This window comes from Anolis carolinensis, chromosome 3, assembly GCF_035594765.1.
Source record: "Anolis carolinensis isolate JA03-04 chromosome 3, rAnoCar3.1.pri, whole genome shotgun sequence".
Classification (NCBI taxonomy): Eukaryota; Metazoa; Chordata; class Lepidosauria; order Squamata; family Dactyloidae; genus Anolis; species Anolis carolinensis.
This window is the reverse complement of record NC_085843.1, coordinates 282209320-282221086: the sequence shown is the minus strand read 5'-3', so window position 1 is coordinate 282221086 and position 11767 is coordinate 282209320. Positions and strand designations below refer to the sequence as shown.

Below are 11767 nucleotides of genomic sequence, written 5' to 3'. Positions count from 1 at the left end.
GTGAATATGTCTCAATTTGCCTCTCACACATTGACACTGTTGCCATCTTGTTTTGGGCCTAGGCTTTGACCACATGGTCGGCCTCCATTTCCCTTCTCTTCTGCCTTTTGTTTCCTCCTCTGAGGACACATCTTGCCATTCTCCAGGCAAGACGTAGCTGCATGCGTATTTTTGATATCTTTACCTTTTGCCTTCCGTAGAACATGAGATTTAGAAAGTTAGTTAGCACCAAGAACTTTCCTATCCAGACTGTATTTCTTTTACTTTAATAAATACTTTTGAACTTATATTTTTGGCTCTGCAATCCCGTGTCATCCTAAGCAACAGAAACTTATCCCAGCTCACTGCACATATGTTTCTGCTGGATGTGAAGTCGTCCTGCTTTGCCTTTCAAGAGCAGCCTTAAAACACAGTGGTAAGTAAATGAAAACTGTGTTACTTCAGCAAAACATAAAGTACAGCACACTCAGTGGAATAATGCAAAATGAAGCAAGGAAGTCTCAGGGCAAACACAGTTCTTAGTCTCTGATAAATTCCCAAATCAAATAGCAATCTTACTTCAGACAAAGAAACAGCAATAAATCCTTAGAAGCAGTTTCCCAGATGCAGACTTGAAGCAGGCACAAGGGGAGAGAAGGCTTAGGCATTAGAGTCAGTTTGTTACCAGCAAGAGCTGGCTGTACCTGCTTCTGCTTTATAGCCATGAGTCCCCTCACATCTGTAAGGGAAGTTCCCAATTACTCAGCTACATTTCTGGCAGCTATTCTAGCTGAACGTCTCTGCTCTGTTTCCTTTCGCCTCTCCTGAAATGTGAGTACTTGCAACTGCCCCTCTGATTCATGAACACTTTCCTGCTCCCCTTCCTCTTCTGAAGAAGAGGAATCCCTAACAGAAGTGTGCTTTTGGCACTCTGCTATATTTTTGGTGAAATCACCTCCAAGAGAGGATTATTTTTGAGTCTAACCGCTCAATAGATTCCTAACACTAACAGCCTACTGGCTGTTAGGAATTGTGGGAGTTGAAGTCCCAAACACCTGGAGGGCCAAAGTTTATTAACGAGTATAGCGGAATCCAGCAGCGTCCAGTTAACACCATGTGCAAAAGACTCACACCAGGCAGAGGAATTGAAAGAACAAAAGAACTTTACTCTTGCTTGTTGAGTTGAAATATAAAACAGTTCTGCAATCGTACAATGTCCTAGTTGCATAAGATCAATAACATCAGCATTCTATTTACAGCATAGCATATTCAAACTGCTGCTTGACCGTAGCTAGAGAGCTTCTCCATTTCTGTGCTCTCCCCGCAAGCTCAGATTACCAACTGACAAACCCAGCCATCTGCCAGCAAACCGATACATTGTTTGAGGCGTGGCTTGCCTCTGCAAAAAAGCTCAGCTCCCTTTTTGCAGAGATCTTTTGCAAGCAACTTTGCACTGATTTCTTTACACACACACACACATAGCAATTTGGCGCAATAAAGTTTGCCCATGCCTGATATATAGGATATATTTATTGGATCCCCTGAAAATATACAGCATGGAATGAATGTGGTTTGGCACCACTTTAGCTGCCATGACTCAATGCCATGAAATTCTGGAAATTGTAGTATTACAAGATCTTTTTTGTTTTCTGCCAAAGAGTTCTGGTGCCTCACCAAACTACAACTACCAAGATCTCTTAGCATTGAGCCGGAGCAGTTAAAATTGGGTCCAGTTTCATAAATTCTTTTGTGTAGTAGATGCACTCTGAAAGATATCTTACTGCATTATCTCCAACCTTCTCATTACCAATAAATACATATTTCTTTAAACACAGCTTTCGTAAAGTACCAGATGGAATTGGAGCAGCTGAATAGGTTTGGAGGGCAAAAAGGAAAACATTTCCTTTTGTTTGAGGCTAGTCTCTCTTTGTGTGTATTTCTGTTGCGGTTTTGCTGCATTTCACGGCTCCTGCTCTTGTCACGGAGCCAAAATTGGGAAGCAATCGCAGGAGCGGTTCTGCCTTGTGGGCCATTAGAGTAAAAGCAGGCAGTTTGAGCCGATTCCCGGAGAGGAGCCTTTGTGGCAGATTGGAAGAAGAAGTGGTCTTTTGTTCCGATGCTGAAAGAAACTGCCACCAACTTAACAACTCAAGAACAGAGTGCCTGATATTATAGACATTTGGGGAGTTTTGTGACAACTTAAAGACACGGCACACTTTATTTAACGTTCACCGATGCAAGAAGAGTTCTGCAGATACTGTGGGTTGATAAAAAGGCAAATACAGTAGAGTCTCGGTTATCCAAGCTTCGCTTATCCAAGCTTCTGGATTATCCAAGCCATTTTCGTAGTCAATGTTTTCAATATATCATGATATTTTGGTATTAAATTAGTAAATACAGTAATTAAAACATAACATTACTGCATATTGAACTGCTTTTTCTGTCAAATTTGTTGTAAAACATGATGTTTTGGTGCTTAATTTGTAAAATCATAACCTAATTTGATGTTTAATAGGCTTTTCCTTAATCCCTCCTTATTATCCAAGATATTCGCTTATCCAAGGTTCTGCCGGCCCGTTTAGCTTGGATAAGTGAGACTCTACTGCACATGTCTTCCAGAGCAAACCAAGCCTGAACTCTTCCTATAAGACTGTTGTAGTCTGATTATATCGATATGTTGTTGAAAACTGGACCTCCACTCCAAAAGATTTATAGTTTTTAAAGGACAATAGGCCAGAATGAAATAAAGTGGTGTCCTTTCTTTTGCATGCAATCTTCTCAGTCCTGCAGTGGACCACCAGCAGCTAATTAATTAATTAAGTTATTTACAGTACAGTAGAGTCTCACTTATCCAACATATACAGAATGTTGGATAAGTGAATATGTTGGATAATAAGGAGGGATTGAGGAAAAGCCTATTAAACATCAAATTAGGTTATGATTTTACAAATTAAGCACCAAAACATCATATTTTACAACAAATTTGACAGAAAAAGTAGTTCAATACGCAGTAATGCTATGTAGTAATTACTGTATTTACGAATTTAGCACTAAAATATCACGATGTATTGAAAACATTGACTACAAAAATGCATTGGATAATCCAGAACGTTGGATAAGTGAGACTCTACTGTATTTATATTCCACCTTTCTCACCCTGAAGGGGACTCAGGGCGGATCACAATGTACATATACCATCCATACCCAGACACAAGAGGAACTTTGGCCATTTCAACACTCCTATGGACATATCTTTATTTGGCCAGCCTGAGAACAGACTTGGGAGATCATCATTGTTCCCGGCATCCTGGACTCTCCATTTACATAAGCCAGTCATCTCCATGCCCAGACATCCATTGTATCCAAAACTACTATCTACATTTTCCAAATATGGACTGTTTGTCCTGAGGACTTCCCTCCACCCAGGGAATCTCCTCCCCACGTGAAGGGTCAGAAGGCACGATCATCAAGTTTGCAGACGACACCAAACTGGGAGGGAGAGCCAACACTCCAGAAGTCAGGAGCAGAATTCAAAACGATCTTGACAGACTAGAGAGATGATTGGCCGAAACTAACAAAATGAAGTTCAACAGGGACAAATGCAAGATGCTTCACTTCGGCAGAAAAAATGGAAATCAAAGATACAGAATGGGGGACGATGCCTGGCTTGACAGCAGTGTGTGCGAAAAAGTCAAACATGAGCCTACAATGTGATGTGGCAGCGAAAAAAGCCAACGGGATTCTGGCCTGCATCAATAGGGGAATAGCGTCTAGATCCAGGGAAGTCCTGCTCCCCTCTATTCTGCCTTGGTCAGACCACACCTGGAATACTGTGTCCAATTCTGGGCACCGCAGTTGAAGGGAGATGTTGACAAGCTGGAGAGCGTCCAGAGGAGGGCGACTAAAATTATTAAGGGTCTGGAGAACAAGCCCTATGAGGAGCGGCTTAAAGAGCTGGGCATGTTTAGCCTGCAGAAGAGAAGGCTGAGAGGAGACATGAGAGCCATGTACAAATACATGAAGGGAAGTCATAGGGAGGAGGGAGCAAGCTTGTTTTCTGCTGCCCTGCAGACTAGGACGCAATGGAACAAGGGCTTCAAACTACAGGAAAGGAAGGAGATTCCACCTGAACATCAGGAAGAACTTCCTCTCTGTGAGAAGGGCTGTTCGACAGTGGAACTCTCTCCCCCGGGCATCTGTCGGGGGTGCTTTGAATGTGATTTCCTGCTTCTTGGCAGAATGGGGTTGGACTGGATGGCCCATGAGATCTCTTCCAACTCTACTATTCTATGATTCTATGATTGGCCACTCCAGGGCTCCCTCCGTCCTGCAGCTGTGGGTAGGAAAATTCAAACAGAGACAGTATTAATGCATAGATCTTTTACTGTATAAAAATGGTTGCACCTTCTAATATGGTTATGCTTGTACATTTTGGCATTCTTTGCTGTACATTGCATCCGTTCTGCAGATTGTATATTGAAGGGTTGTTGTGTGTTTTCCAGGCTGTGTGGCCATGTTCCAGAAGTATTCTCTCCTGACGTTTTGCCCACATCTATGGCAGGGAACCTTAGAGGTTGTGACATATATGGAAAACTAAGAAAGGAAGGTTTATATATCTGTGGAAAGTTCAGGGTGGGAGAAGAACTTTTATCAGTTGGAGGCCAGTGTGAATGTTGTAATTAATCACCTTAATTAGCATTGAATAGCTTCATCTCCTGGCTTCTTCCTGCTTGGGGGAATCCTTTGTTGGGAGGTGTTAGCTGGCCCTGATTGATTCATGTCTGGAACGCCTCTGTTTTCAGAGTGTTGCTCCTTATTTACTGTTCTGATTTTGGAGTTTTTTTAAATACTGGTAGCCAGATTTTGTTCATTTTCATGTTTTTCTCCTTTCTGTTGAAGTTGTCCACATGCTTGTGGATTTCAGTGGCTTCTCTGTGTAGTCTGACATGACAGTTGTTGGAGTGGTCGAGCATTTCTGTGTTCTCAAATAATATTCTGTGTCCAGGTTGGTTCATCAAGTGCTCTGCTATGGCTGATTTCTCTGGTTGAGTTAGTCTGCAGTGCCCCTCATGTTATTTGACTTGTGTTTGGGCACTACGTTTGGTGGTCCCTATGTAGACTTGTCCACAGCTGCATGGGATATGGTAGACTCCTGCAGAAGTGAGAGGATCCCTCTTGTCCTTCGCTGAATGTAGCATTTGTTGGATTTTCTTAGTGGGTCTGTAAATAGTTTGTAGGTTGTGTATATTGAAGCTTCTGTTGATTGCCTTCAACTGGTGAGTCTTAGCTTCTTTCAGGAACATTGGAGGTTAGCTGGCCTCACCAGGCATGGACTCTTGGTATCAGCAGTCCTTAGAATTCCAAATTTTGACTTCAAAAGGAAGATATAACTCACTAGAAAAGACAGTAATGTTTGGTAAGGTAGAAAGCAGCTGGAAAAGAAGAAGAATCTGTTCCAGGTGGGTAGAATCAATCAAGAAGTTGGCAAAACCCAGCAGAGCTATTGAAGATAGAACAATTTGGAGCTCAGTCCACGTGAAGGGGATCTAGGAGTCTTAGAAGTCCAAAAGCTTCTATAAGAGGTGTGGAGCCATTGTCTTGTTTGGAAGGGGACCTCTTATGGCCTGGGGAGCGGTTTAATCCTCCCAGGAATGTGTGGAGTTGGGCTGGGGCTGAGATCCAGCTGAGTTCTGTAAAAATATGTTATACACTTATAGTTATTATTAGAGGAGGGAGGATGTGTCAATTTTTGATAACAAAAACACCCTGACAGATGGCCATCCATCCTTTGCTTAGAAATCTCAAGAAAAAGATATTTGAAAGGATGCCACATTGTCCAAAAGCTGAACATGATGATGATCAATAGCAGGGGTCCCCAAACTAAGGCCTGGGGGCCAGATGCGGCCCTCCGAGGTCATTTACCTGGTCCCCGCCCTCAGTTTTATAATATAATATATTGTATATACATATAATATTGATAATATATTATAATGTAATATTTATTTATTTATTTATTTATTTATTTATAGTATTTATATTCCACCCTTCTCACCCCGAAGGGGACTCAGGGCGGATTACAATGAACACATATATGGCAAACATTCAATGCCAACAGACAAACAACATACATTAGACAGACTCAGAGACATTTTTAACATTTTTCTAGCTTCACGATTCCGGCCACAGGGGGAGCTGTTGCTTCACCGTCCAGTAGTGATAATACAATATAACACTAATAATAATACCATATAATAATATTAATTATATATTCTATATTACATATAATATTACTAATAATATTACAGTATAGTGGTATAGTTCAATAAAGTAATATATAATGCTAATATTGTGCTATGCTAATAATATATTGTATGTACATATAATTTGTAAGCCACTCTGAGTCCCCTTTGGGGTGAGGAGGGTGTGATACAAATGTAGTAAATAAATGCAGCAAATAAATAAATAATAAATACATACATTAATTTGACTATCTCATTGGCCAGAAGGAGGCCCACACTTCCCATTGAAATCCTGATAAATGTATGTTGGTTAAAATTATTTTTATTTTTAAATATTGTATTGTTCTTTCATTGTTCTTGTTGTTGTTGTTGTTTTGCACTACAAATAAGACAAATATGCAATGTGCATAGGAATTTGTTTGTATTTTTTTTTTCAAATGATAATCCGGCCCCTCAACAGTCTGAAGGATTGTGGACCGGCCCTCGGCTTAAAAAGTTTGAGGACCCCTGATCAATAGTGTGATGCAGTTGCAAAAAAAAAAAGCCAACGTGATTCTAGGCTGCATCAACAGGAATATAGATCAAAGGAAGTCCTAGTCCCACTCTCTTCTGCTTTGGTCAGACCTCACCTGGGATAATAGTGTGTCCACTTCTTGTTACAACAATTTAAAAATTTGGGACTGTCACCCTATTTTACAACTGCCCCCAAAAGTACAACCACATTTTGTACATCTTGCCTTTTGCTCTCCACTTGGGATGTGCTGTATGCCAGTTGTAAGAGCCAAAGAAGGGTGGGAACAGATGCTCATCCCATAGGGATACCTGATACCATTTGAGCACATCAGCAAAAACAGCCAGCTCCTTTGGCAACATGCCTGCGCAAGCATGTTGATGTGCCTCTTGGTGCTTCAGGAAAGTTTGCTAGGCAGGGATCAAGAGCTCTGGTCTTGAGTTTAGAAACCCAAGGATCCTGCAGGAAACTGAGCTGAATGCAGACAAATATTAATAAGATTTCTGCTGAGCGGGAAGCAGGTGGAAGGTGCTGCCTGAGAAGATCAGTAGACTTGAAAGGGATATAACAACTGACAGTTTTTCTTAAGGCTTATTCCTATGTTGTTGTATTTGGTGATGCTATTATTGTGTCTCTTGCAGTTCAAGATCTTATACAGTCATGCCACATGACCTTGGAGGAGTCTACGGACAACGACGCCTCTTCGGCTTAGAAATGGAGATGAGCACCAACCCCCAGAGTCAGACACGACTGGACTTAATGTCAGGGAAAAACCTTGACCCTTTACCTTAACTACCACCAATTCCTCAGTACTTTATTTCCCATACCACTATACTTCGCCACAGCAATGCGTGGCCGGCACAGCTAGTGTGTATATAGGCATTGAATGTTTGCCCTATATGTATATAATGTGATCCGCCCTGAGTCCCCTTCGGGGTGAAAAGGGCAGAATATAAATACTGTAAATGAAATAATAAATAAAGTTCCTGTTACTTTTTCCACAAAGCTGAGTGGCGCGTCGTTACCCTGCAGGGTGACTTTGGGTTCACAGGCAGATGTAAGAGCTTCCATTTAACATCATCTACAATACGCAACAATGTTGTATTCCAAATGATGATATTAGCTTCCATCCAGCATGATCATTGGAGCATCCCTTTGTGCGTGTTACAGTTCACCTAAACTCATGGGGAGGAAAATGGATACGAAACCCTCCGAGATGTTCCCAAAGGAGTCGATATCTGGCTTGTTTTGCCACCTCGCATCCATCTTGGGGTCCGAAGACGTGAGACAGTGCAGCTGTGTTTCCTTCGTCCCGTCAAAGGGAAAAAATGAGATGTCACTTTGGCAGGCAACGGCCCCAAAAAGAGCCTTACAAGGCTGGCGAAGCAACTCCCAGATGGATGGTCTTTTAATCCCTCCGGCCGAGGCTATCAATCCTCTGTCTGGAAGAGACGTACACACATTGTCAAGCCGATGCATCCAGCCATTCATGTGAAATTTCAAGAAAGAGGTCCCAAAGAGGTCCCCCAATCTCCAAGTGAGATTCGGTTGCCTCGCAGTCATCCATGATGCCCTCCTTATAAACATAACAGGGTGGAAATAACACAATTAAACCCCATTGTTTCTTCTAATGCAAACTCTGACTGTCTTCCCACATATTGCCAAAGCGCAGCCAAGCTGCTGTCTCCGACGGGACATTATTATTTATTACAATTTTCCTGAAAAGAGTTATTTCTGTTTCTATTCTTATTCTGGTCTACTTCATACTGTGAGTCCATCTACACCAAGAAAAGGGAAAACTTCAGCCCTCCCTCCAGGTGCTTTGGACTTCAAATCCCACAATTCCTAACAGCCGTTAGGAATTGAGGGAGTTGAAGTCCAAAACACCTGGAGGGAGGGCCGAAGTTGGCCCATGCCTGCCTTAAAGCAAAGCTTGGCTTTGTAGTGCGTCAATGTTAGTGGCAAGAAGAGTCCATAGGTTGCAACTCCTAGCCATCTTTACTGGCTAAGGCTGCTGAGATTTATAGTCTCACGATCCCCACCCCATGTAACACTCCTGGGCGGCACGAACACTGGGAACCAACACAGAAGCCAATAACAATATAATATCTTTATTAAAGCAAATAAAGTTCCAAATGGAAATAAGCAGCAAAGTAAAAGTAGCAATTGACCTTCCAGAAAAGATCAATTTTAGTCCAATAAGATAAAGTCTTATGTCCAGTATTAGAGTTCAAAATCCAGAAACCAAAACACACTCAAACTCCATCTGAGTTTTGAGTGGGGAAAAGAGCAGGGAGCAAGAAGAGTCCTTTAGAATAAATGTCTAAATCAGGATTTCAGGGCAAGGCAAAACTTGATGTTCAGGAGCTGAAACGCAGTCCCAACTTGGCAAGAAGGTAAACCAACACCCGGTCTACTCAAGAGTAAGCGCACCGTCAGGCCGCTTGGAAATCAGGAACAAGAGATGACGATGCTTCCCAGTCAGAAGTTAAGTTGACACCGCGCCGAAGGTTTTCAGAGCAAAACTTTTATGGAAGTTCATAAGCTCCCCCAGAGCAGGTGCTGGACTCCCCAATTCTTCCCAAGAGAACTGGTCCGCCAAAGACAGCACACCAGGTGCTTGCCTCCCTAATTCTTCCCAAGAGAATTGGGCTAGCCAGAATCGCCTCGTTCCGCTAATCTGGCGCTTCGTTGCAAACCTTGCTTCTGAGAACGGTCTGTTTTCAGAAAAACCCTTCGATCAAACAGTAAACCATCCGGAGAACCCGGGAGAGGCTGTACTGTCTCAAGGGCATCCGTAATTGGCTCTGGCATGGAAAGGTCAACAGTAGGCATCTGGAAAGGAATTTAATCTTGCTGACTTGGGAAAAAAAACCAAGTCTTCTTCAGTTTGGTCAGCAATGGCCGCGGGGTCAGGGGCCAAAGGTGCCTGAGACATCACACCCCATTGCTTTTCATGCCCCATAGAACATGAGTACCAGGAATATGAACTTGCTTTTCTATAAATATGTGCCCAAACTTGAATGTTTCCGCTCCATGAACAATGATTCCTCTACAAAGGAAGTAGCCAGGCTACAAAGTTGCTCTTTGATTGAGGGTGCTACTCCAGCTCGCCAAACAGGGATTCCAATAGTATAACACAGCCAGGCATTGAAACTGCAAGGCTATTCAGTGCAATTCAACCAGACAAAGGATTAATCTTGGTAGAAGGCGGCCAGACTTTGAAGAAGAGATACTACTCTGTACTATTGAAGCTGACCAAGCAAAGATTCCCCTAGGTAGCAAGCAGCCAGGCTTGGAAGCAGCCAGGCTATTCGCTGCAATTCTAGCAGCCCAAAAAAACCATTCCCCTAGAATGCAAGTACCCAGGTGTCCAAGCAGCAACTCTATTCCGTTGCATTCCAGCTCACCAAACAAGGATTCCCATAAGAAGAAAACGGCCAGGCTTTGAGGCTGCAAGGCTATTCACTGCTATCCACCTGACCAACAAATGATTTCCATAAGCCACAGCTACGTGTGGCCAGGCAAAGCTAGTAGTAATATATAATGCTAATATTGTGCCATGCTCATAATATAATATATAGTATGTATGTACATACAATTTGTGAGCCACTCTGAGTCCCCTTCGGGGTGAGAAGGGCGGGATATTAATGTAGTAAAATGTAGTAAATAAATGTTTGATCACCAAGGAGTTTGGGGAGTCTCTTGCAAGGATTATAAATTTGGAGACTATCAGTAAAACATTCCCTTTGGGTATGTTGCCCTCTTCCCAGACCATACTGTAACACTAAGTAACAAAATTTGAAAACTTTTCTGTTCCTGGTTTGAAAGTGTTATTTCGTGTTTCATTGTGTGGCACTTACTTTGAAAGTAGTTGTCCTACTCCAGAAGTTTCGTTTTTGTGGCTGCCACAAACTAGGTTGAATTGGTTGAGACTCGAGGAGACATTCATTGAAAAACCAGAGCCAAATGTGCTGCAGGATGTTCTGCAAAGACAAAGTTTTTGCAGTTTAATAAACCTTTTCCATGTTTTTATAATAGACTCAATTAGGAAACGACATTTATGAACCAGGAACAAAAATCGTGCTACATTGTGTAATTAATCCCAGTTCTAACATGCTGGGTTGCCATGCCTAAGGTTTCACAAGCTATTATTATCATCCCGTTCTAATTGTCTTAGATCATTAGAATTTGAATTTTGCAGTGGTTTTATAAATTACACTTGCTCTCAAATGCATAATTACAGCATCAAATTACAGCTGGGAATTCTGCGCCATCGGAAATACAGATTGAAGCATAAGTGTTTGGGAAACAGGCTTGAAATGCATTTAGCCTCTTTATCAATGATTTGGATGATGGAATAGAAGAGATGCTATGAGCTGCTTTGAGTCTCCTTGTGGAGAGAAAGAGAGGGGTGTAAAGAAACATAATAATAATAATAATAATAATAATAATAATAATAATAATAATAATAAACATTGACAAAATTGCAATCTCTCAACTGCAAAAGACCACCTTACTGGAATCTGTGCGCATCATCCCAAAATACATCACACAGTCCTAAACGCTTGGGAAGTGTTTGACTTGTGATTTTGTGATCCAGCATATCTATCCTGTTTGCTGTCATACTATGTCATTGTGTCAATAATAATAATAATAATAATAATAATAATAATAATAATAATAATAATAAGAATATCATAATCATCATCATAGGGCTGGGCTGTGGCGCAGGCTGGTGAGCAGCCTGCTGCAATAAATCACTCTGACCATGAGGTCATGAGTTCAAGGCCAGCCCATGGCGGGGTGAGCACCTGTCAATCTATATCTATATATATAAAAGAGTGATGGCATCACAGCAATTCACAAAACAACAAAAGTACAGGCCCCCCAACCTCAAAATTTGACAACACAACCCATCATCCACGCCTCAAGGTTGATACAACAAAAAGAAAAGAAAAATAAAGTCCTAATTAGAGGGAGAGCAATAATTTTTTTTTATCCAATTGCTGCCAGTTTAGAGGGCTAATCTCTGCCC

At 41.7% G+C, this 11767-nt stretch overlaps 1 long non-coding RNA gene across 1 annotated transcript; it reads right to left on the bottom strand.

Annotated features, from left to right (window-relative positions):
• Positions 1-1124: 1124 nt before the first annotated feature.
• LOC134297922 (uncharacterized) lies at positions 1125-11294 on the bottom strand. Its single transcript, XR_010004896.1, has 2 exons — positions 10593-11294; positions 1125-4312 (listed from the first exon to the last, which is right to left on the bottom strand). It is a non-coding gene; the product is annotated as an uncharacterized LOC134297922 (long non-coding RNA).
• Between the last annotated feature and the right edge of the window lie 473 nt (positions 11295-11767).